The sequence below is a fragment of the Aythya ferina genome (genome assembly GCF_964211825.1).
Source record: "Aythya ferina genome assembly, chromosome: 3".
Taxonomy (NCBI): Eukaryota; Metazoa; Chordata; class Aves; order Anseriformes; family Anatidae; genus Aythya; species Aythya ferina.
This window is the reverse complement of record NC_140298.1, coordinates 22273874-22296752: the sequence shown is the minus strand read 5'-3', so window position 1 is coordinate 22296752 and position 22879 is coordinate 22273874. Positions and strand designations below refer to the sequence as shown.

General features: G+C 43.0%; 1 long non-coding RNA gene across 10 annotated transcripts in view; it reads left to right on the top strand.

The window, feature by feature from the left end:
* The window catches only part of LOC311434028, a 224997-nt gene that overhangs the window by 118023 nt on the left and 84095 nt on the right, over positions 1 to 22879 (top strand). For 3 of the 10 annotated variants that reach the window (XR_014691217.1, XR_014691219.1, XR_014691220.1), the window contains exons 2-4: positions 14009 to 14097; positions 17158 to 17262; positions 17655 to 19017. This is a non-coding gene — a long non-coding RNA (uncharacterized lncRNA). Of the gene's footprint in view, positions 1 to 1542; positions 1784 to 8243; positions 8305 to 14008; positions 14098 to 17157; positions 17263 to 17654; positions 19018 to 22879 lie in introns of those variants that run through there. The other 7 variants (XR_014691214.1, XR_014691215.1, XR_014691221.1 and 4 more) reach the window with 6 other exon arrangements.

The following is a 22879-nucleotide window of genomic DNA, read 5'->3' as shown; positions in this document are numbered from 1 at the left end:
AGAGCTGCACGCCCATGGAAAGCAGTGACTGATGGATGTTATGCATGTCTGGAGCCCTGATCTATCATTCAAGCCATGCTTTCTGTCTAGCTAAGGAAAATAAATCACATGCTCCTATTTATCTCTCATCCTGAAACGCTCAAAGAGATTTGAAAGCTGAAAATGTAGAAGTAGCAGAAGGAAAAATTGTCTTCCACTCAAAGCATAATTTCCTTGTGGAACTCGAGAATTCAGCAGGGCTCAGGGTGGGAACAGAATTTTATGGTTGGGCCTTAGAGAAATTGTGCAGCCAATTGTAAAGAAAGTCACAGGTTTGAAGCCCCATGCTGTCTGGAAAACGAGACCATGCACACATATTTTAGATATTTTATGTATTATTTTGGTTGTAATGATTGGATGTGAATGTAATTGTCAATTCTAAAGAACGGCCCCCAGGAAGAAACTTGTGTAGTAGGCACATACTTCAGTTGTTTTCTCCTTGGGCAGGAGGAAGCAAAGCCACACGATTGCAAGAGAGTGGCCACATCCCTAAGCACGCCTGTCTGTCTGTTTGGGGCTGTGTTCGTGTTGCCCCCAGATAGGCTTTAACTGCCCCCAAGCCCCTGTGTTAGAAGCAGTACCAAATCAAGGCTGCTGAAAATTGCCTCCCACTGTGTCAGAAACAAATGTTTCACAATCTCTGGGTGAAATACCATTTTATCATACTTCAGGATTGTGCTCTTGGAGGGGATAATCTATACTGTACTGCTCTAATTGCCACTATGGTTTCTTGTCCCCCACCCCAAGACAGTGAATGAGTGAATGTCTTTTGTAAGGGCTGGTGATTTTCTCTCCGTAGCATGATATACCTTTCCTCTTTAGGCACTTCTGCTAGCTTGCTGTCAGGCCTCATTATTCCAATTAATCACTGCTGGCAGTAATACTCACAAAAACGATAATAATTATTTATTCTCACTTTCAAACAAGAATGAGACCACACACCCAGTCTGTTTGTAAGTGACTCCAGGAGAGTTGGCGTGTCAGATTACTGCTTCACAGCCCACGTTGATGGGGTGTGTGTGCATTAGGTGGCATATCTGTTACAAAGAAGGTGCTTGGTGGTTCCACGCAAAAAGGCTTGAGTCAATTCTCAGAAATCTTTTATCTGGCAATCAGTTGTGAGGATGACAAAAGCTTCCTCACATGATCACCTGCAGCACCTCAACCACAGCTGCGTGGGACTGGCTTGAGTTCTGGTACCTCACTGCATCTTCATGTTCATTTTAGTTGCTCTGCTGGGACTGGCCTAGATCTTTGCATTGATTTGAGTAGGCCACATGTGTGCTCTAAGCGAATTCACAAACATATCCTATCTCTTCTCTTCTCTTCTCTTCTCTTCTCTTCTCTTCTCTTCTCTTCTCTTCTCTTCTCTTCTCTTCTCTTCTCTTCTCTTCTCTTTTTTGCTGTCAGTGCACTGAGTGCACCAATGGGCCATAATGACCCTGATCAGCCCCAGCTGGGGCTCCCCCCACACCCCTGTGCCACAGGGCTCTGTGCTCAGCCCTGGGCTGATCTTCCCCATCAGAAGCTACTGCAGAGTGGTTGCCAGCTACAACCATGACAGATTGATTTAGACCTCATCTTGTAGGATGACTTCCTTGCTCAGCCTGAGCTGTGCCTTGTTGCTGTGGGTGATCTTTAACCCTGACTCATGGATTGACTTCACAAGTTGACCTTGAACCTGGTTCATTGCTGGGAATTGCCTTGTGGTCTGGATTCTTCATTGGACCATGCTGCCGTCCAGGTCTGTTTTGCTCAGTGCGGTGGGATGATGGGCCCTGCTGGTTGTGGGATCTCTCCTGTGTTGCCTTCCCCTTGCTTTTTCTGCTCACTGACACTTTCAGATTATCCTAACTCCTGTGTGAAAAGACTGCAAATGATCGTACATAATTCACCCATTTATCTCTACATAAGTACAGCTTCTTTGGAGTATGCTGTGGTGGCCTGGTAGAAAATCAACCCTACAAAGCCCAGGGCAAGAGAGCCTGTAAAGTGTTTTTCATCAGAGAAGCTGAGGAAATCTCCCCTCTATTCTTAAATCCATTAATATTCATGCAAAATCCATTAATATTCCCGCAGAGTGGACAGGTCTGGTCTCAAGGTCTCATCAAATGCAGTAGATTGTCCAATATTAAATTTGTTTACTTCTTTGCTGTGAAAGTCAGAGTCTGGCACTCAATGAGCTTGTTAACTGCTCACTGCATGGGAGGAAAATGTAGAAGAAATATTAAATTGGTCTCACAGATGGAACTGAGAGCAGAACTAGTCCCTGCAATTTTGAGAAGAGGCACCAAGTTAATTTTTGTGGTGTCCTTTGCACAAGCCTGGAGAGTTTCCTATCTCCCCTTGTCACATTTGCTGTGGTGACGAGTGTCCAGGAAAGCAAAAAACATATTCAATAAATTAATAACCCATTTTCCACTGTCTGGACCAGATTTTCCTGGATGGAAGTTGTTTCCCCAGCAGAGCAATGTTGTGGGGCGGTTCCAGCAGGAGGAAAACCCTTTGGAGGAAGGCTTCAAGGAGGCCATCCTGAGCAACCTGGACATGCTTAGCTTCAGGCCTTTGAGATTCTTTACAGAAAGGGAACAGAAAACTAAGTTGACTATAGTTTTATTTTGTTTCAGTGTGGGCAAGATAATTGCTCCTAGGTGGTAGGTGGGCAAAGAGAAGTTAAAGAAACTTTTTGATCCAGAACAGATAGTGTATTGAGCTAAACTGCTTGTGGTGGGTGTAAGTGCAAACCCACTTGTACAGAATGGCAGCACTGAGCTTGGGTGGAGGGCAAGCAGCCCTTAGCAAAGTGTGGAGGGAATGGTGGGTTCAGATGGACGCAGTATCTTGCCCTGATTTGTTCTTTGATGAGCCTGAGCTTCTCCGAGGGGAAAAAAATAATTAAAAAATAAGAAATTAAAAAAGAATAATAAATAGAGGCAAACATTTTTACTTAGGACTTCTTTTCATTCTGCTCTTGGAGGAAGATGAAGTGTGAGACAATAAATTATTTGATTCTTGGTGTTCTTGATGCTCATAAAAGCTGTATTTGGTGCATTAAGCTACGAGTTGTTAAATTTCCAAGCTCTGTGCATCAGGGATACTTAGCAATCTTCTTGTAGCTGGAGTGGAAATCAAGCAGGAGGTGACTTAAATGTCAGGGAAGGTCTCAAGCAAATTGCAGGGCTTCCCATTCCAGGTGAAGGTGTCAGTCTGTCCCCTTTTTTATAATAACCTCCTTAAATGTCAGTGAATGGCCACAGGTTACCCAGAGGGTTTTTCATCAATTACTACTGAGTTCATATATTGCAATGCTACCTTTTTCTTGGTAGTCATTGTTTGCCCCTCTATTGTCATCGTAATTATTTGTAAGGAGTTTCTGCTTCACTTGCCTGAAGCTTCAAGGTGAATTTACTGTGCCTCTGGCAGCTGCAAATGTGGCAACAGAAATGAGTATTTAAAACCAGTACTTGGTTCATTTGTAGGCCCTCTGTGGCTCATTCCCTCCTCTATCAAATTAATTGATGGCACATCATCACTGCTTCAGTTTAATACAAGCCCAGGTTTTGCAGTGGACCTTAATGTCCTTGCAAACATTAACAAAGGAAGTAGCCGGCTCTCGGATGAAATAAAAATTCTTTATAGGTGCAAGGTATGTATTTGTTCTTCTATTAAGACGGGAGTTTTGAAAAAATACCGCCATCAGATTTTTTTGTTCCTGCTGATTTAAACTGGAATGTGCATACTCCTGTAATGAGCAACAGCATCAATTCTTAAGGCAGGCAGATAATTACTCTGACAGACAAAGCAACTTTGGGCTTTCATTTTTGTCCATAAAAACTAGAGAAGAGAAGAAATTCTCTCTTCCAAGCTGAGACTTTCTAGGTGTCTAAAAAGCATCCAGTCCACTGCTACCTCCGTATGGTGGTACGGAATTACCCCTAGACAGTGTCTGTAACACATAGGTGTCTGTTTCTCCTGTTTTATGTAGGGCTGGGTGTTAGCACTGACACAGTCTGTTGCAGTAGGGCCCTATCTGCCCTTCCAGATGCTTCTTGAATCTGAGGGAAATGTTGCTGGTTGTTAAAACTACGCTGTCTCCTAGTGAGGGACTAAGTGCCTGAAATCACTAAATATTGAAGGGTACTCTGGTAATGGAAATCTGTTTTCATACCAAGAGGGAGTGTGTGTCAACGTTAAGTACCCTCAATATTGAATGACTTCCTTCAGTCTTGCACATGTTTTGTCCTTGTGACCATCAATGCCATGTCCCCTGTGTGGTGTAGATGCCACAGGACACCGTCCCTCCTTAGGCTTAAGCCAAGCATTCCGAAAAATATCTGTGATCAGGAAGGAAACCAGTGGCAAGTTCTTGTAAGGATAGACTCACTGAGGCTGGAAGGGAGAAAATGAGAACTTTGAAATGATATACAGCAGATTTTATGTTTTGTTTTGAATGTGTAGGGCTTTTTTTTTTTTTTAATTATTATTATCATTCAAGAAGTAGGGAAGACCATCACTAACATAATTTGCCAAAAAACAAAACAAAACAAACAAAAAAAACCCACAACCAACAAAAAGCCTACATTTTTCTCCTCTATTTATTATCAAAATCTTTGAAATTTCCACAGGGAAAAATTAGCAATATAAACCGTGAGGGATAAAATGAGAAATTGGGAAAAGGAGAAAAAACAAACAGGTAGGTATTTGATGAGAAGACAAATGCCTTGGTAACAGTATGCCTGGAAAACACAACGCACTGTGATGCTTCCTTACAGGTGTCCCAGACGGTCACAAACAAGGGCAGTAGATGCAGGTTCATTTAGTCAGCTGCATTATAATTTGAAATTGGCTTAGAAGTAAGAGCCTCAGCACTGTGGGAAACCCTCAAAGCATCTTTTATAGTTAGAGTAAAGAAAGCTTCAATAATTAGGAGATCATTTGATGTTTGTAAGCAAGGCTTTGTGACATAGGGTGTGAAAATTCATTAAAATTTTCAGTGATTAAATAGTTCTCTTTGTGTCTCAGAAATGGTGTTTCTTTCCCATCATAATCATTGTCATGAATACAGGGAAGAAAAAAAATCTTTTCTGGATGAACATCACACACATGTTTTAGCCAAATTGTTCCTTTCTAAGAGATTTTGAGGGATTCACAATGAGCTTTTTTCTCCTGCTTTTGCCCATCTGTGTGCAAACATGGGGTTACTGCATACAAGTGAGCAACACTGCGTAAACGTTGCCATGTATCTGCTAATCCCATTTGCCCTCCCCTTCATGTACGTCTATGATCCTGTATTTGCTTTGTCTGTGGCACTGGGGGAATGAGGTTTTCCATTTTGTCCAAAGAGAAGAGTAAATATATTTGTTTAATTTTCATGTGAAAGTAAAATATTCATCAAAACATTTCCTTTTGGATCTGTTTGTGCAATTCATTCCTCCGAGAAATTAGACAAAATTACAAAAGGGAAGAGAACAATGTTACATTTGGCTTGTCCTGGAAATATGCAGGCTGATTTTTCTCAAAATGAAGAGGTAATTGAAGCTGACACATTTCACTTCCAATGAAATGGTGTTTCCTGATTCTGTGCTGGAAGTCCCTAAGCAGTACTAATTGGGAGGCTGAGTTTGCAGGCACACAAGGGCAGGATACAGGCTTCGCTGGGTAAAATCACTGACCTGTGTTTTGCTGGGAATCAGACTTGATCGGTGATATTTCCTGGTTTTGAAGTCTATTAAAAAGATGTCTTTTCCTTGATCCAGGGGTAATTTCTTTACTAAGAATTGAGCTCTGGCCAATTACTTTCAGCGCTAATGCAGAAACAAATGCTTTATAGTCACTTTCTACTGTCCCTCCATGTTGGCAATCACCTGTCTCTGGGAGGCATACTTCTTGAAATGAGATATAAGCCACTCTGGCTCCCTAGCAGAGAGCTGAAGGCATCAAAAATATGATCGCTGTGACAGTCGTGTGCATGTCTGGGAAGAGAAGGGTCAGGGGGTGATTGCACACTGCTGTGCTGGGCACAAGTTTGCTCTGATCTTCAGGACCTGGCCAAGTGCTACAGCTGCTAAGCAGGCAAAATAATGTGTGCATCCTGCACTGTTCAGATGACACTTTCAATTGAAAACTGCAGTGGAAAAGATGATCTTTTTGAAGATCTTCCTTAAAACAAGCTTGTGTTTGCAACACAGTGAAGAGAATGATTTCAAGTGCTGTGCCTTTGCAGTGACTTGCCATGTGGGGGGCACAACGTGGCTGTGCAAAGAAGATGGTTCACCACCCAGCTGATGCACAGCCCTTAAAAGGGAGGAGGTCTGTGCTTCCTCAGCTATTCTCACAGTAATTCCTGTGTGGAGGAGAAAAGAGGTAGGCCTGTTTCTGAAAGGTGACTGTTGTGGTTTAGACTGGCAGGCAGCTAGGCACCGTGCAGCTGTTCACTCACTCACCCCCAGAGGGATGGGGGAAGAAAATGGGGGGGGGGGGGGAAGTAAAACTTGTGGGATGAGATGAGGAAAGTTTAATAAAAAAAAAAAAAAAAAAAAAAGTGGAATATCAATTTGGTCAGTTTGGGTCTTCTGGCCTGGTTGTCCCCTCCCAGCTTCTTGTGCACCCCCAGCCTCCTTGCTGGCAGGGCAGCAGGAGAAGCTGAGATGTCCTTGGCTCAGTGTAAGCACTGCTCTGCAACTCAAACATCAGTGTGTAATCAACATTATTCTTTTCCTAAATCCAAACCACACCACCATACCAGCTACAGTGAAGAAAATTGACTTTATCCAAGATGATGACTAAGCTGCAGCTCTGTGAAGATGCAGCTCTGTGAAGATGCAGAGCACTTAGTTCTCACTGAAAGCAGGCAGGCTGGGAAGACACCCGTGATCTCTTCAGGAGGTCAGCAATAAGTGACATGCCTACAGGTAGTCTGAGATAAAGCAGGACCCTGCAGCCTTGTCTCGACTTTCTGCTTGTCTTCTCTCTTGCCACTGTGGAAATTGCCTTCCCAAAGACATCTTAGTGCTTGTTAAGGCTGCTCCAACAATAATCTGCTTGATCTTCTGGATCAGACTGAGCATGTGCTCTGGTGACTGGTCCTTTGGGCTGCTCAGAAAAGAGTAGGAGCTCTCTACGGCTCTCCCTTGGAGACCGCAACCCCAATTCTGTTTTACAGTGGTTGTTCAGCCAGGGATACTCTGTGAGCAGAGATGTGGGGTAGGCAATTCCAACAATCCATGTTTCCATTTTATTGGGAAATTTGGCTTTCACACTTCTCCTGGCATTTGGTACCATTTTTTTTAATTTTTTTTTTTTATTTTCATGATTTAACTTGAGGCTAGGTTCTCAGCGCAATCCAGCTGAAAGGAAACAGCTGCTGGCTGAGGTTCTCTGGAAAGCACTCCCTTGAGCTCCAATCTGACCGTTCTTGGCATAAGCTTCTGCAGACAACAGGTGACTCATTTTGCTTTGGAAAGCACAGTCCTATCCTCTGCTGTCTCCTCGAATGCTATAGGCAGTTCAGAGAGCAATCCCAGCTTTGCCTTTCCTTCTGCTAATTGAGGAGAAGCTCTGTGCTTACCCCCTGCAACAGAGCCAAGCCAGGCCGGAATACACATTTGATCTAGATTATCCCTTTACTCTTTGGTTTAAAGTAGCACACAAACAGAGCAAGTGGACAAGGCTTGCCTCCCTGCCGAGAGATTTAGCATGCTAAGTCACAGCCACTTTAAAGGCATAGCGGTGGCTACTGTAAACGAATTGGTAAAAAGAGTCCAATGCCTCCACTGAGCAAGGCTCCCCTTGAATGACAAGTGAAATGATGGGTGAGATGCTCAACAGACTTACAGTCCAGACCTACCTGAAACACTAAGGAATTAGAGAAGGAAGAACTCGGTATTTTTGTATTTTATTTCATTTCATTTTCTTTTAATTTTACTTTTGTATCCCAGCTTGCCTTGCCCCCCAGCTAGCAATGTTCCACACTGGAGGCAAACAGGACAAGGTTTTATTTATCCTGATTTATAACAGAATTTTCCAAAGTGGCTTACTGAAATCATAAACAAAATGTTCACACAGTAACGGAGGGGATGCCAATATATTAAAATCAATGGACCAAATTGTGCACTATCCTGTGAGTGCTTTTGGCCAGGGGATAAAAGTGACCTGTATTTGGCTGAGCATGGATTGATTCTCTCCTCTCCTGCTATTTCTGCCAGCACCGATGTGCAGCGCCTTTGACGTCAGTCCTCAGGACGGGCACGAGTGCAGGGACAACAGGCAAGTAAAGTTTGTCTGCTCACTGCCTTGGGCAAGGGGAGCTGTGCTTGTGAGGAGCACGCAGGGGCTCCGCACCCCGCAGAGGACTGTCGCAAGAAGTGCTGGGTCTCTGTGCGGATCCCTTGGCGCCCATGACAGTGCTGTCCTGAAGGCAGAGAGGAGAAAGCAGGGGATCTTGGCACAGGACCACCTTGAATAGAAGCCACCATTGCAGATGAGCTGAGCTTGACCCCCAAAAGTTCCTCTTTTCAGTTGGAGCAGGCAGATGGACTGTTTACGCTGGCTTTCTGCCTTGGCTGTGCGAATTGTCAGGGGTGGGAAAAATGCTAGTAAACTAGTAGGCATCCAGGAACTGGAGGAAAATAGTTTAGGTTCTCAAAGTCTTTTTGATCTCTACTGAAAATATTTCCTCTAGGAACACTTTCCAGTTTAGAAGAGGCACCTAAAAAAAAAAACACTGCAAAAGTGCCATGTCTTGCTGCCACTGCGGGACTGCTCTTAGATCTGGCTGATGTACAGGTGTCCCTAATCCTCACCTATACGGGCAGTAAGTCCTGTTGGGACCTGCTGCTACAGTCACTCAGCACCACCTTGCACTGGCCATTCCTGCTCCCTGATGTCACGCAGCATGCTTGCACCCTCCGGAGCACCTGAAGGCACAGGTTTGAAGCTGAAGTTCAAATCAAGCTGTCACAAGTAAGGGCAGTGTGTATCAAACTGCTGTTGCTGAGAAAAGCCACAGGGCAGCCTTGTCTGGGTCCCCTGGCATGGAGATGCTGTTCAAGGTCCTAGCCCATGGGGCAGGCTCTGGTTGCCTGCGTGGCAGACTTTGTGGGCAGCTCGTACTTAGGCTAAATGTGTTTGTATGGAGGGCTGTGTTTTTCCATAACCACCAGGCACCACTTCCCTCCAAACCCAGAAACAGAAGCAACGACTCCTCATTCCCATCTTCTGTCTAAAGACTGGGCACAGAAATGGCAATGGCTGTGATGGTGGCACCGTCTGCTGCCCCTGCAGGCACTCACCCATGTGGTGACCATGGGCAGTCAGGAGGGGTGAGGGCACCTGCTTCTTCTCAGTGGGGATGTGATGTGCGGGGTCTGGGATGTGGCACAGGGCTCAAGTACCAGCTGATGGTTTGGCAAGGCTGTAGCCCCAAGGGAGTGGGAGGCCTCGGGGTGTGGTGGTGTTACACGCACCAGGTGCTGTTACATAGGGACTGTCTGTAGGGGGAGAAACTTCTTTCTGCAGGTAGCTTGGAGGGTGCATTACTGGTCCAAGAGGGACTAGAGAAGTTTTGGCTTCTAGTGTTGGCTTCTTGCTTTGTTTCTTGAGTACAAAATTAGGTTTGGGTTCAAGGTGCTGGGGGAGTTGTGATGCAGCTCTGTCCTGGGCGGGCAGCAGGTTGTGAGCTTACGGTGGAGTGGGGTGATGCGCATCCTCATGCCTGTGCTGGGCCTCAGCTGCAGCGGGGCTGTGCTACCCTTGGTGTTTGCTGGGCCCTCTCTGCTGGAACTCCTCAACACAGGACAACAGCAAAGCCCAAATTACAGCCTGTGCTGTAATGGCCATGAAAGCAGGCACAAGGATTATGCTCTACCAGCTAGGGCACCTCTGTCAGTGCTAGGAGGATATCAAGTAAGCCAGTTAATCACCTGTTGCTGTGAAAATGAGGCCTGCTTCTGAGAATGAGGCTCCTCTCCCATTTCTGTCATGGCCTTGCTCTCTAATGCATGCATAAGCACACAAGTAAGTAGCACACAAGCAGAGAGTTTATTTCTCCATGGGGTTTCTGTGCAGCAGTGCACAAGTCCCAGAAGGACTCAGTATTTCTCAGGACACAGCCCTTATGGTGGCCACTCAGCCTAGCAGTCTGTGTAAACCTCGTCCTGCACAAGCTGGTGAAAGGGTGGTATTTCTCCTGTTTTACCAGGGCTTACGCTGACCTGTGCTGAGAGTTTTCAGGGCCCATCAGAGCCCCTGCAGCCCATTGAAGGGTGATTAGCCCTTTAGTGCTGGGCTGCAGTGTTGGGATGTGAGCATCCCACCTCTGCAGGAACTCAGCAGGTGAGGTTTCCCCCCAGCCACCAAGTCCTTGCTGGGCATAAAACCTCCCACGCAATGCAAGTCTTAGCACAGGTAAAACATGCTCTTCATTTCTATTTGCCCAACCCTGTGTGTTTCCAAAGACTAGGATTAGGAATTTAAAGCATCTCTTGGGGAAGATAAATGCAACTGAAGGTTGTGAAAGGCTGCTCGAAGAGTTCACTGGTTTGGGAGCTCAGCTGCATGGCTCCTCAGCTCTCTGTCTCTGTGGCACTTCCCCAGGCAGCAAAGATACAGCACTGAGCCTACTGATTCACTGGACAAATCCTCAGTAGTTCTGGTTCCTTTTAGAGTTCCTTTTCCCCACACTTTTTAGCTTGAGGTCATTAAAAAACGCTGGGTTCTGCTTTGTCACAGTCCTTTGGAAACTTGTAGGGACCATAGGAGTTTCATCAGTGTCTTTCTGGCAGGGGTCTTGCTAATGACTGGCCTCCAAGGGATGGTGACAATGCAAATAAATAACAACACTTGAATGGAAAATTCCACAGACGAACTGCAGTGGTTTCCAAAATCCCTTTCGAAGCGAGGAAACAACTGTACCTCGGCAAAGAGCCTGCAGTGAGGGGATCCATGTGTGTAGAGGAACAGAGAGCAAAAGGAACATCTGTGAGTGCTTAATTCGAGTGCTGAGGGTCCAGAAAAATTGGTGAGCAAGATTGTATTTCATGTGATCTGGAAATATACCAGAGAGAAATTGAACTGCATGGGAAGCGAAAGATGTGCTGTATGTGGCTACTAACCCTTTGCAGCACCTGAATTGCCTGGGTAACTCAACTCATTGTGAAACGTCAGCATCAGGAATGAGATGCACTCAGATGTGGATTCTGGCTTATGCCAAATGTTGTGCAGATGCTGCAGATGAGGAGCAAAGCCTACTGTCCATGCAGAGAAATATTTAAGAGCACTTGTTTTTCAAAACATGATTAACAATCCACAAGAGCTTTTTTCTTTTATTTTTATTTTTTTTTACTTTTGTGTCCATCTGGGGATTGCCACCTACATCCTTGCTCTTTCATTATGAGGAAATAATAGATTTCATATGGTGAGGGAATGGGATTACCTCATAGGCCTCTGACACATGTGGCAGATTGTACCTTTTCCCTTTGCGACTGAGTCATTTTAGAGTAAATTTGGCTACTTTCTGATGAAATGAGCAGGGAATGTTTTTTGAAGAAGTCTGAAAATGGGCTCAAAAAAAAAAAAAAAAAAAAAAGAGTAGTTCAGCTGTTTGCATCACTGCCTGTTCCCGTTACACAAATGCTCTAGCAGGCTCAGCTGGCTGCTCCCAGCCTCTCTCACTGACCGATCCTTTATATCATGCCAGAGCCAGTGCTGCCTTGTGCAGGGGGAAGCAATCATTAAAATAATTGCCACTGTGTTATGTTTTCTTCTCTCATGTCCATTAAGCACTGAACTGTACGCAAGTGGGACAGGTAATTGCAACGAGATCCTCACGGCTGTGTTTTCAAGTCCTTGGTTGCTGCTGAAGCCCATGGATGTGGTTAAAGTGCTCCAAACACCTCCAGTCCATCACATCCTTACTGCTGTGTTTGTTGAAGGCTTGGAACCAGCCCTACAGACTTGCATGAGAGCTCTAGAAGATATAAATTTAGGTGCCTGGATCTCAGTTTTTCTTTATTTTCTAGATGAGCTTTGGATGCGGAATGATCCAAAAGGTCTTTGCCAAAAAGATGTCCAGTGCATAGCTTCACAGCCCATCTCCCCGGTCTCCACTGGCACATCTGACATAATATCTACCAAATGAAAGGAAGGAGAAAGGCTTCCATATAAAGTTCTTGCACAGTGTAAGGCAAGGACTTTAGACTGGTGGAGACTGGTACTTCTGATCATGGGACAGGCTGGATGCCGCAATCTGTTTTGCTTTTGCTGGTCGATCTTGAGCAGGTCGCATTCATGTAACTGGGCCTCCCTTTTCATTTCCTCCTCCTGTAAAGGAGAGGGATGCTGAGTGCAGTGCACTGAGGCACTCAGATGTCATGGGAGTCAAAGCCTTAAGAATGTTTCTTGAGGATAAAGATAGCAGATTTGGCAATACTCAAATATGTGCACTTTCTAAATTTGGGTGTTTTGTTTAGATAAAAATAGTAAAAAAATCAAGGAATAAAACCCTCCTAGTGTTTCAAAACAAAATTATTGGATTCTTTAGTTGGAAATGTCTTCTTTTCCTATGCCCTTCATTGGGACTGAGATATTAAACATTTTAAAATAGTGGGAACAAAGCTTTTAATTTCCATAAAAATAAAACACTTTGGTCTGAAATTCATTTAAGCTTCATTTAAACATCTTCAGAAACTCCTAAAGTGCAGTTAGATTTTTTTCTTGTTAGTGCCAAAGCGCCCTTTCCTCATGTCTTTCATAAACTATGAAATCTGTTGTTGCTACAGCTTTATAACCTCACTAGAAATATGCATGTGCTGTACAAAATGTTATTAAATGTACCAGAGAACCTGGCCACTTTGACTTACCTGGTCAACCCTATATAAAGCACACATGAACTCAGACACTTTACCCTTTGGACACCTTGTGAGATTGATCTGTGCAATCTATGGTTTAAGAAGCGAGGTAAATCCAAGATTGTGTCTGCAATTGCCTCTCACTTAAAATATGATGCTTTCTTGTGAGTGATAAATGGCCAGGAGCCTCTCGCCACCTCTGTTTGCAGAGCTGGGTTTGTCTTTCACGTCTCTCCCCAGGACAGCACTCTGGACACAGTTATTTTTAATAAGCCCTGAAGTTCCCAAGCTGCTTTCTGTTCTGCAGAGTGATGCTATCATGATTTATGGTGAAAAATAAAGAATAAAAAAAATCATCTCCTAGAGTTTGCTTTGCTTGGCATGCCGACAGAAGACTCCAAACACATTTTTTAACAGAGAAAGGTTAGGTGTGAGGCTCTGTGCTGTGCTCCTTGAGTGGAAAACTATGCAGCTAAATTGAGAATAATATTTTTCCATCAAAACTGACCTTTATGCTGAGAAATCCTTTGTCATCTTGGGCTCTTTTAGACTGTATGTAACTTCTGTGGGCTTATAGTTGTTCTTTACCATTTGGAAATGAGACAAAAGTACTAAAGACCTTGTCAGCTAGAGACACCTTTGTTTCTCTTTGAAATTAAATGGATTTGTGCGTTGGTCCGACTTTCAGCATCACTTGTGCCACTGCTGCGCCTCCACATTGCCCCTTCATCTGCATGGCCCCGTTTGGTCATGCTGCGTCCACCTGCTTGCTGTTTCCTGATGGCACTCGGGGCAAATTTCTACTCATTGCCATCTCTGCCATGGTTTGCTTGGCCTGTCCCTCACTTTTGGCAGAATTGGGTCATTTAGCTGCTGGTTCAGAGGGAGAGGTTTGTGAGAATAAGCAAATTTGTGATGTTCTGAAAAGGAAGATGCTTTGTGTGGTTTTGAGGAATTGACATTTTGAAAATAATGTAGTTAATAAATAATGGAAACAGGTGTAAAATAGTAGAAGGAATTCTAAAGAAAGCTAATCCTAAGATTTGCTGAGGCATATCTTTTTTAGTAGACTGGATCTTTCCCCATTCTGAGCTCTTGGTAACCTCACATTTCTGCCTTTGCAGTGACAAAGATGCGTGGTCCTAAATGTTCTGCAACACAACACACCCACAGACCATGGCGTGTATCCCTCCTGCTGTAATGCTGTAACAAGGTAGGCTGTGAGTAGATCTATTTATTAATTTATTTTTTGTTTTTAAAATTCATAGCATTGATTTTAATGGTGATTACCATTTTATTACCATCAGAAATGGGAATTAACCGAATTCATTGAAAACAAAACTTCCAATGGAATGGTTGCGAAAGTAGTTCTGGGAAAACTAGGCATGTGTCTCCCAATAACAATGAATAATGGTTTTAAACTAAAACAGGGTACATTTAGATTAACCATTAGGAAGAAATTCTTTACTCAGAGGGTGGTGAGGCATTGGAACAGGTTGCCCAGAGAAGTTGTGGATGCCCCGTCCCTGGAGGTGTTTAAAACCAGGTTGAGTAGGGCTTTGGGCGACTTGATCTAGTAGGAGGTGTCCCTGCCCATGGCAGTGGGGTTGGAATTAGATGATCTTAAGGTCTCTTCCAACACACACCATTCTGTGATTCTGTTCTATGATGCTAACTACCAGCCAAAGGCACCCAGCCCCAGAGGCCCGGGCTCTGAAGCAGCAAGTCACAGAGATGACTCTGACACTGGGGTTTACCCTTTGGCCAGAAGTTTCATAATGGTGGACTTTTTCTTTTAGTGGCTATTTATAATGGAAGTGAAAACAAAATTCAGGAAGGCATAAAGCTTCTAGAAAACGGAATTATCATAAAAGTCTGTAAAGTGTTGCATGGAGATTATGATATCTGTGATATTGTGAGGAGATTTCAGAGTGGACCATCCCCTGAAAAGTGCCCAGGGGATTGCCTTTGAGCAGTCCAGAGAAAGCCAGCCAGCAATTAAATGTGGGTGAGGAGGGTCTGGTTCTCTGGCTTTGATTTAGCAGTAACACAATATCCTCCTTCACCAATAGTGCTCAACTCCGGCTTGTGTGTTTGACCACAGCCTTAAGCAAAAGCACTCATAGCTGAGTTGAGAATAGTGTGCTGCTGGTTCACAGCAGAGACATGGTAGGGAAGGAAATCCTCACCTGTCCCCCAAGCACTGTGTTGATTTGGTTCATGGAGCAGTTTTGGTGCGTGCAAGCAAAAGTCCACTGGGAGGAAACTCTGAGGAAGCTCTGCTCTGTACTTCCTCGTATCAATTTCCCTGGTCTCTGTCATCCAACCCTTTGGAAAAAATTCACAGATGTTAACCACAATTGTTTGCAATTCATGGTAAATCAGCATGGTGGCAATCACATGGGCTCAGCTGTAGAAGTAGAAAGTGTTTCTGATTTCATCCAACAGAAATGTCTGGGGAATCCCAAGGAGAAGAAGGCATTCCTGCCCAAACCCAGAGTAATGCCATGGGATTCAAGTGGCCAGTTTCCTTTAGGTTCATTTGTGTATCTGGACATCCATGAGTGTCTGTGCTTGGGGTTGTATAACAACTTTATAGCCTCCATAAAGCATCATTGAAATAACTGTGGATCATCACTGGGTGAAAACTCATAATCCATTTGTCCATTTTTAGAAGCTTCTGAACAACCTTTTCATCTTTATTTTCCTAGCACATCTCCCTCTTAGGAAACCTCCTTGATAGCCTCTGTCTCAGGCTAGAAGCAGAAAGAAATATAAGAACAATTCCCATTTGAATCATATCTCAACAGACAGTTAGTTTCTATAAGGTTAATCTCACTTGAGTTGTTCCAGCTGATAGAAGGTGTTTGCTGTTGCTGTTGTTTCTATTATTTTTTATTTTTATTTCTATTTTTTCATAAAGGGATGTTAATCAACCTGTCTCAGCTTTTTAGATTAGAAGCTGACTTCTTCCAGCCTTCACTAATGTATGGTTCACAGATCGAGGGCTAGATTCTTCTACCTTATATATCCGACCAACTCTTGTTTACATCAGTGTAAATAGGGAGTGATTCACATTAAGCCAATGTAGTTTCAGTGGCATGATAAAGTTTTAAAAGAATATTGGGCTGACATGCATAGCTATTTGGAGATTCATCTAATGTTTAGAAGCAACTTGGGTTTCTTAAGACTAGCTACATGCTTCTCCTTTAGTAAAAACATCTTTGGTCTTTTACAGTTAATTTGCTCCTCCCTTTTAGCATGTTTATTTTAGCTGTTGATCAAAATATTTGCACTATCTTTGTAAAAATTCCAACAGGGCCGATTTTTTCCCCAGTGCATTTATTCCCCACTGGCTTCTTTGGAATGGCCTCAGGACTGAACTTGTTTCATTGCTTATTCCCAGTTATTTCTGGGATCACACACACAATCCCTGCAGAGCCTTTACTAATTTTTCTCATAGGTAAAATTATTTTCCTGCTCACTGTTACACAGTGTGTTACTTGCTTCACTTTTATTGAACTGCTTTGGCTGGCTTTCATGTATGTTGTACAATCGTTACCCTGCCATGAGAGCTTTAACAAAACAAATGGCTTACAAAGCATTCTGTATAATGTACCGGTGTTCAGTATAACGCTGGTAAACTTCCTTGACAACTGTTGAGCTTCACTATTTTCTCTGCCCTTCCCTCCCCTTTGGATAGCAGAAGACAGAGCCAGGTGCTGTAGAAACTCTAGGCCCACTTTGTGGAGGTTTTGTGTTGTGACACAACTTGGGGTTAGCTGCTGCATGGCTCCCCAGACAAAGAGATGTCTGTGCACAAAGCACAAGGTGTGTCTCTTAAGAGACCAACAAAAGTCCTTGCCAACCGCTATGAATTTATGATATTTGTTTTGTTGGAACAGACAATTAACCAACACAGAAAATAAATAAAAAGAACAGGAAATCTATGGTGTAAAGTTAAAGTAAAACAAAACCATGAAGGAAAAAATGAGATGAGGGAATGTCCAGATATTTTGCAACAAATTCTAATGGTGGGTTAAAGCAGAAAAGAAAGCTACCAAAGCTGGGCCTTTGAGCATGTTAAGGGAAATAAGTTATTTATTGAAGTTAATGTCGATATTAATGGAACTTTACAGGAAGAAGATTACAGCAGCATCTGCCAAAAGCTGCAATGACAGACATGAGTAATAAAACAATAGCCAGAGAGCAGCTGTAGGAAGAAATGGGTGAAATGCGATGAGAGGGTTGTAACGCTTATTTTTTTTTATAGCTGCTCTCCAAAAGCGATGTCTCACCTTCAAAGACCTGTATCTTTGAAGACAAGTCACTTTTGCTAATAAATCCTTGAAACATTGCTGTACAATTGACACAAGAGGTGAGTCCCTGCTGTCATGTTCATGTGTGTGCTCTGCAGGCTGGCTCCAGGGAGGCGGCATCCCACCCTGCAGCACAGGGCAGTGACCCAAACTCCATGCTGGCTTGCGGGTGGCAGTGTGTAACGCTGTGTGGGTCAGTGCCCATGGGCACTGGTTGTCCTCCAGAGACAGTAAAATCTTTCATGAGAACTACATCCAGGAAGAGCAGAGCGAATGCGCAACAGTTACGGGTAATGGTAGGGGAGAAATAGCGCGGCTCTTCCTCTTTCACTTGTGGGCAGAGGGTGGAGTTGTTCATGATACATTCTTGATGTTATTTTGAACCCTGAGAAAGCTGGGTTTCTCTTCTCTTCCTCTTTTATTTATTTGCTTATTTTTGGTTGCCACATAGGAACCCTGGGGAGGGCAGGCTTCTTGCAGCCCAACCCTAGGAGCTGTTGAGAGAGAATTATGTAAATCCTGAGGACGCTGTATGTGGGGCAGAAGCTGTTCAACAATGATCTTCCTCTGGTACGACAAGGATTCATTACATGTAACTGCTTGGGGTCTAAGAAGGGCAAAACAACAGGTGGGAGCGCTTCAAAAAGCAGCTGGAATGTGGCAGCCGATGTCACCCGAGCCTCATTTGCTCCAATAATGAGGCGCACAGTGACACAAAACCAACACGGCATTTACAGTTATGGCATGATAAATGTTGTCCTGTGTTTCACAGCATATCACATAGTTTTTATTCTTGTACACAGAGATTAAAATAATTTGATACAAGACCTCTTTTTTCGCTCATCCCAGTAATGGGCAGGAAGTGTTCAGAGTTCGGACAAGTGCTTAAGTGCACCGTCTGCTCAATAAAGCCCTGAAACTGCTGCCATTCACTCAGCTGCCCTGTGCGATGAAACGACTGGGTCTAACTATGGACACTGCATGGCAGAACAAGGACCTGAGTACACTGTGGGAAGCATGGCACTTTAAGCTGAGAAGCAATCTCCCCTTGGGCAGCTGGCAAGCATAGGAAACTGCATGAGGTTGGTGTCCTACAATGGCTATGGGCAGGTGTATCGCTTGCAGGAGATGGCCTTGATCAAAAAAAGAGAAATAAAATTATCCAAAAGTATGATTGGTGTCCGGGAGGCAGGGAGCAATGCCTGGGTAGATGTCTTACAGCATGTCCTGCACAGCTAATGTTTGGTCCTGAGGAAGGATGTGCCATCTGTGCTTGATGAGACTAACCGAGATTTTCTTGGAACTTTTTCCATGAAGAGTTTGTCTCCAGTACATTATTCTGTGAACATATGCCTCGAAAAGTAAATGGTTTTAAACTTGTCACAGACTTTGGAATGAGAAAGCATCGTGGAGGAACAAGAAGTGACTTAAGGATGTTGATTATACTGTTATGACCTTAAATTAATTTAAATCACTGCTTGGCTGAGTCTTAAACCAGGCATATATAAGGTGCTGTGGTTACGGTGAAAATAAATTCTGGTGAAAGTATGAGGAAGGCGTATTGTTTCACAGGCTGCCTCAAAGTTTAACATTTACTTTTGCTGTCCCTGAACTTGTAACAGCAAATGTCTGCAGCAAAGAAGAATGGTGCAACGGGAATAATAATAATAATAATAAAAGGAATAATAATAAATAAAAAGATAATAAGTATTTTCTTCAATGCTGTCTGGCTAGCACTGTAACAGTTATGTGTAAAAGTAAGGCTTTCAGTTTCCAGCAGTTAAGAAAGCACATTAAAAAAAACTATGTCTGGAGCTAAATATGATTTTTCACTCTAGTCCACAAACTTGTCCGGTGCCAATGGGACAATTTGCCCCAATATTTACTGTATTTAAGCTTTCAGGACAATATGGTTAGAACCACAAATAGAGTGGAAGAGAATTAAGTTTTTGGTGAATTCAGAGCTGGGGGAAAAAGTGAGTGAGCATGAAATATCTGTGGTCTGACATAGCAGAGGACACTCTTTGCTCGGGGATATTCAAGTTGAGCATATTGATTTCTGAAGCAATTAACACATGGCTCTTCCATTTACCCTTTCTCCCAATATATGTTCAGGCAACAACAGTCCAAAATCAGGATTGCTCTTCTTTTACTGTGGCAAAGATTTTAGAAAGAGTAGAAATTGTCAGAACAATCTCAGACAGCACAGCTAAATTAATAAACATCCTGTAAAGAATGAATTTCTCTCTTCTGGAAGGAAAGCTGAAATTTAAGGAGAATATGCTGAATGAAGTGTGAAGCTCAGCTTTGGCCAGGCTGCACAACTAGTGCATGAAGCTTATATTCTTTCACAGCTTTGAACAGACCTGAACAAGAGCATCAATTAGAGAAGCTGAATCCTTAGAACTTAAGATTGCTTTCAGTATGGCACAGGCCTGGAACCCCAAGAGAAAAGGGCAATGAAAGATTTATCCTAAGGTACATGTACATGGGGCCACATACTGTTGTGACTATGGGGTCAGTGGTCTAAAATAATGTTGTAAATATACATTTCATGTAAGTTAGCAGTAATATGGTCTTCCATTGGCCAGTCCTTACCCAAAGTCCACTGAAGTAAACTGAATTATTTGTCTTAATGATCTCTCTTAAATGTTTCAGCTAGTTATCTTAATTTTATATCTAGAGAAGAACAAAGTAACAAAAATTAACAACTTCTAAGGTCTTACCTCTGTTAAAGAGCTTCTATGTGTAGAGGTTTGTAGGAGTGGAGAGTTTTAAATATTCAGCTAGATCCAGCCCTCCAACCAAACACAGATACATCTTTTCAGTTCTTAGCTTTTGAATTTTACTTAGTCATTATTTCAAGGGGGAAAGATAAATAGGAGCAAATTATCTGATTTTTGATGTCTTTTTTCCTTTCAGCCAGCTATAGACTGTGAATAACCTAGTACATGAACCAAGAAAAGGAAGGGAGAGGGGTTAGGGAAGGAGGAGAAATAGCATAGTGAGTCATCCTGTCCACTATCTGCCTGAAGTTCTATATTCTGCTTCCTTCTTAAATATAGAAATGATTTCACTCAATTATTAACTCTTGCCAGCTACATATTCGGTATGAAGGGGGCTCTTGGATACTGATTCACAGTGATGGTTCTCTGAAGGACAACTGGAGCAATCATGTATAAACTCTACAATAAATCTTGACTAAAGCGGAAGATAGGTATTTAAAAAAGCTTTTATTCAGTGCCTGTCACTTCTGCGTCTGTTAAACTGTGAGCAACACTAATGACAATAGATAGGTACATGTCCACAGAGACAGACTTGTGGGCCTCATATCTCACTCAGCTCATGGCTTTTAGAGGATAGCAGGACTATTGTTTGAACTGTGGAAGCTTCCTACCACCCTCATAATCTCATGGTGATATAGTATTCCACTTCTGGAGGCTCACTCTCCATACCAACTGCTCCCGGTAGGTCTCCATACCCACACAAAGTACCCCTCGTATCAAATTGTATCTTACCTAGGCAAAGAGGTAATAACCCAGTCCTGAAATTGGATATAGTCAGACAGTAGAGGTACAACCCAAAGGGACCTGACATCAGATTTTCATTGCAATGTGGGACACTAGTTCATCTCTGTAAATCAGTAAGTGGAAACACATGCTCACTGGATCTACCTCACACAGGTGCAACGCGGACACCTCTCTCATTACCTGTGTGCTGAGGTGCTGGAGATGCCACTGTGTCAGAAAGGTGGTGTGAGGAAGTCAGTGAGACTTTGTCTTTAGAGGCTTGTTCTTCTCCACCATGAGATATTTTCACAGGAACAATCTGGTGACTGCATTGGAAGTTTTAGGATGGAAAAATGTGCTGGTGAAAGTGCTATCACCTCATGAATAAATTAACGTCATGTGTCATGAATTTGAAACAACAGGTAGATTAGCACGTTAAAGAAGAATTTCAAATATCTGCACTGCCCTGTGTTGTCATGGGAAGTGTTCTTGAAACTCTGGAATATTTCCCTACTTATTTTAGGACCTCAAAACTAGAAGGGAACTGATGGTGGAAAATACTTTATTCTTCCATGGGAAATCATGAGTTGGTGTCAGTCTATCTTGTATCTGTGATAGTGGTTGAAGGTAGATATTCATTTAATATTCTTCCAGACAGATCAAGTGCTTTCTTGCTGAAGGTCTTGGACGGTAAAATCAAAAATAAAATATGTCCTGTACTCAAAACTACTGTAGAAAAATATGGTTGCAATTCAAAAAAAGAAAAAAAAAAAAAAAGTGTGATCTGTTTCTTTTTGTCTTGGACAGGCCAATGATGAGTGCTTCATCTGGGTTTTCAAAAATTATTAGCATTTGTTTCATGTTGCTTGCAAAGTTTCACTGACAAATGTAACATTTTCATTTTACAGTAAACTAGCTTTATATTTCTAGGATCAGCTTCTCATCATTCTTTTCGCGGCTATAAAGCCATAAAAAACGGGAGGATAATATTAGGTCTCCTTGAACAAGAGCTATGCGAGTTTCTACCATGCTGGTGGCCAGGTTAATCCATGTCCTTTATTTATAATCTGATTTAGATATTTGAGTCCAGCCTTTGTTGGTTTGGATTTGGTACTACTGTGCTGGAGTGGTGGTGTAGCAGGCAATAGCCCAAAGAAGATCCCCAAATTCCTTTCTTTGTGTTGCTCATAATTTCCTGCAGCTAGGTATAAGCAAAAGCTGTAGTAACATGTACATTCTCAGATCCAAAAGACTTTGCCTCAGATTCAGAGACATCCATCCCTTGAACCACGTGTATAGCAGGAGCCCTGGATGTCATACTTGCCTCACTCATTTTCATGGCTATCGACGTGCCTCATGTCCACTGAAAACAGGGAAGCTGCTTGGCCATTGGATCCCATCAGTACAGTGGAGGAAGGCCCCAAACAGTGGCAGTGTTTTGGAAATGTGTGGAAAACACACTGCTCCTCAGATGAAGCGATGCAGTGCCTGTGGGTATCTTGCCATTGACTCCTTGGTTGAAGGGTCTGGGAAGGAATAGACTTTGGTTTCTCCCTCTGATGCTCTTCTGTTTAAAAGGGGTAATCCCTACTGGGATACCCCAAGGGAGAAGGACATTGAATGGAAGTAGATAGAGCCAGAAATTTGCAGACCTCAGATGAATACGCAAACCACACTTCAGCATGCAAGAGTGCCATCAGCAAAGGGGATGAGCTGAGGGTGGTTGCAGTGGAGGGGCACCACACTCCAAAAGGAAGACACAGCTCCTCAGGCAGAAAGGCTTTAAATGAAGGTGTATTTTTTTGTTCCCTAAAGTCAGGTGGATAAAGGAAGAGAAGATTGGAGTTTATTTATCAGCTGAGCTATTTTGAGGACAAGACTTCACCACCTAAATCTATTATTTCCAGCAAGTGTAACAGAATTTGTTTCTTGAGAAAGACATTCTGAGTGCATGAGAAAAAAAGAATTTATTGGCATTCACACTATTTTTTACTTAAATGCAGAATTGTTTAGTGAGACCATTATTTATTGATTGGATTGCACACTGATAAGAAACATGAGCATTTCGTCAACTAACTAAAAGCATTAACTTATCAAGTAAGTCCATAGACAGCAACTGCAATTTACATTGCAACCACCTTTTGTAAAATGATAGAGGGAAGAGTGT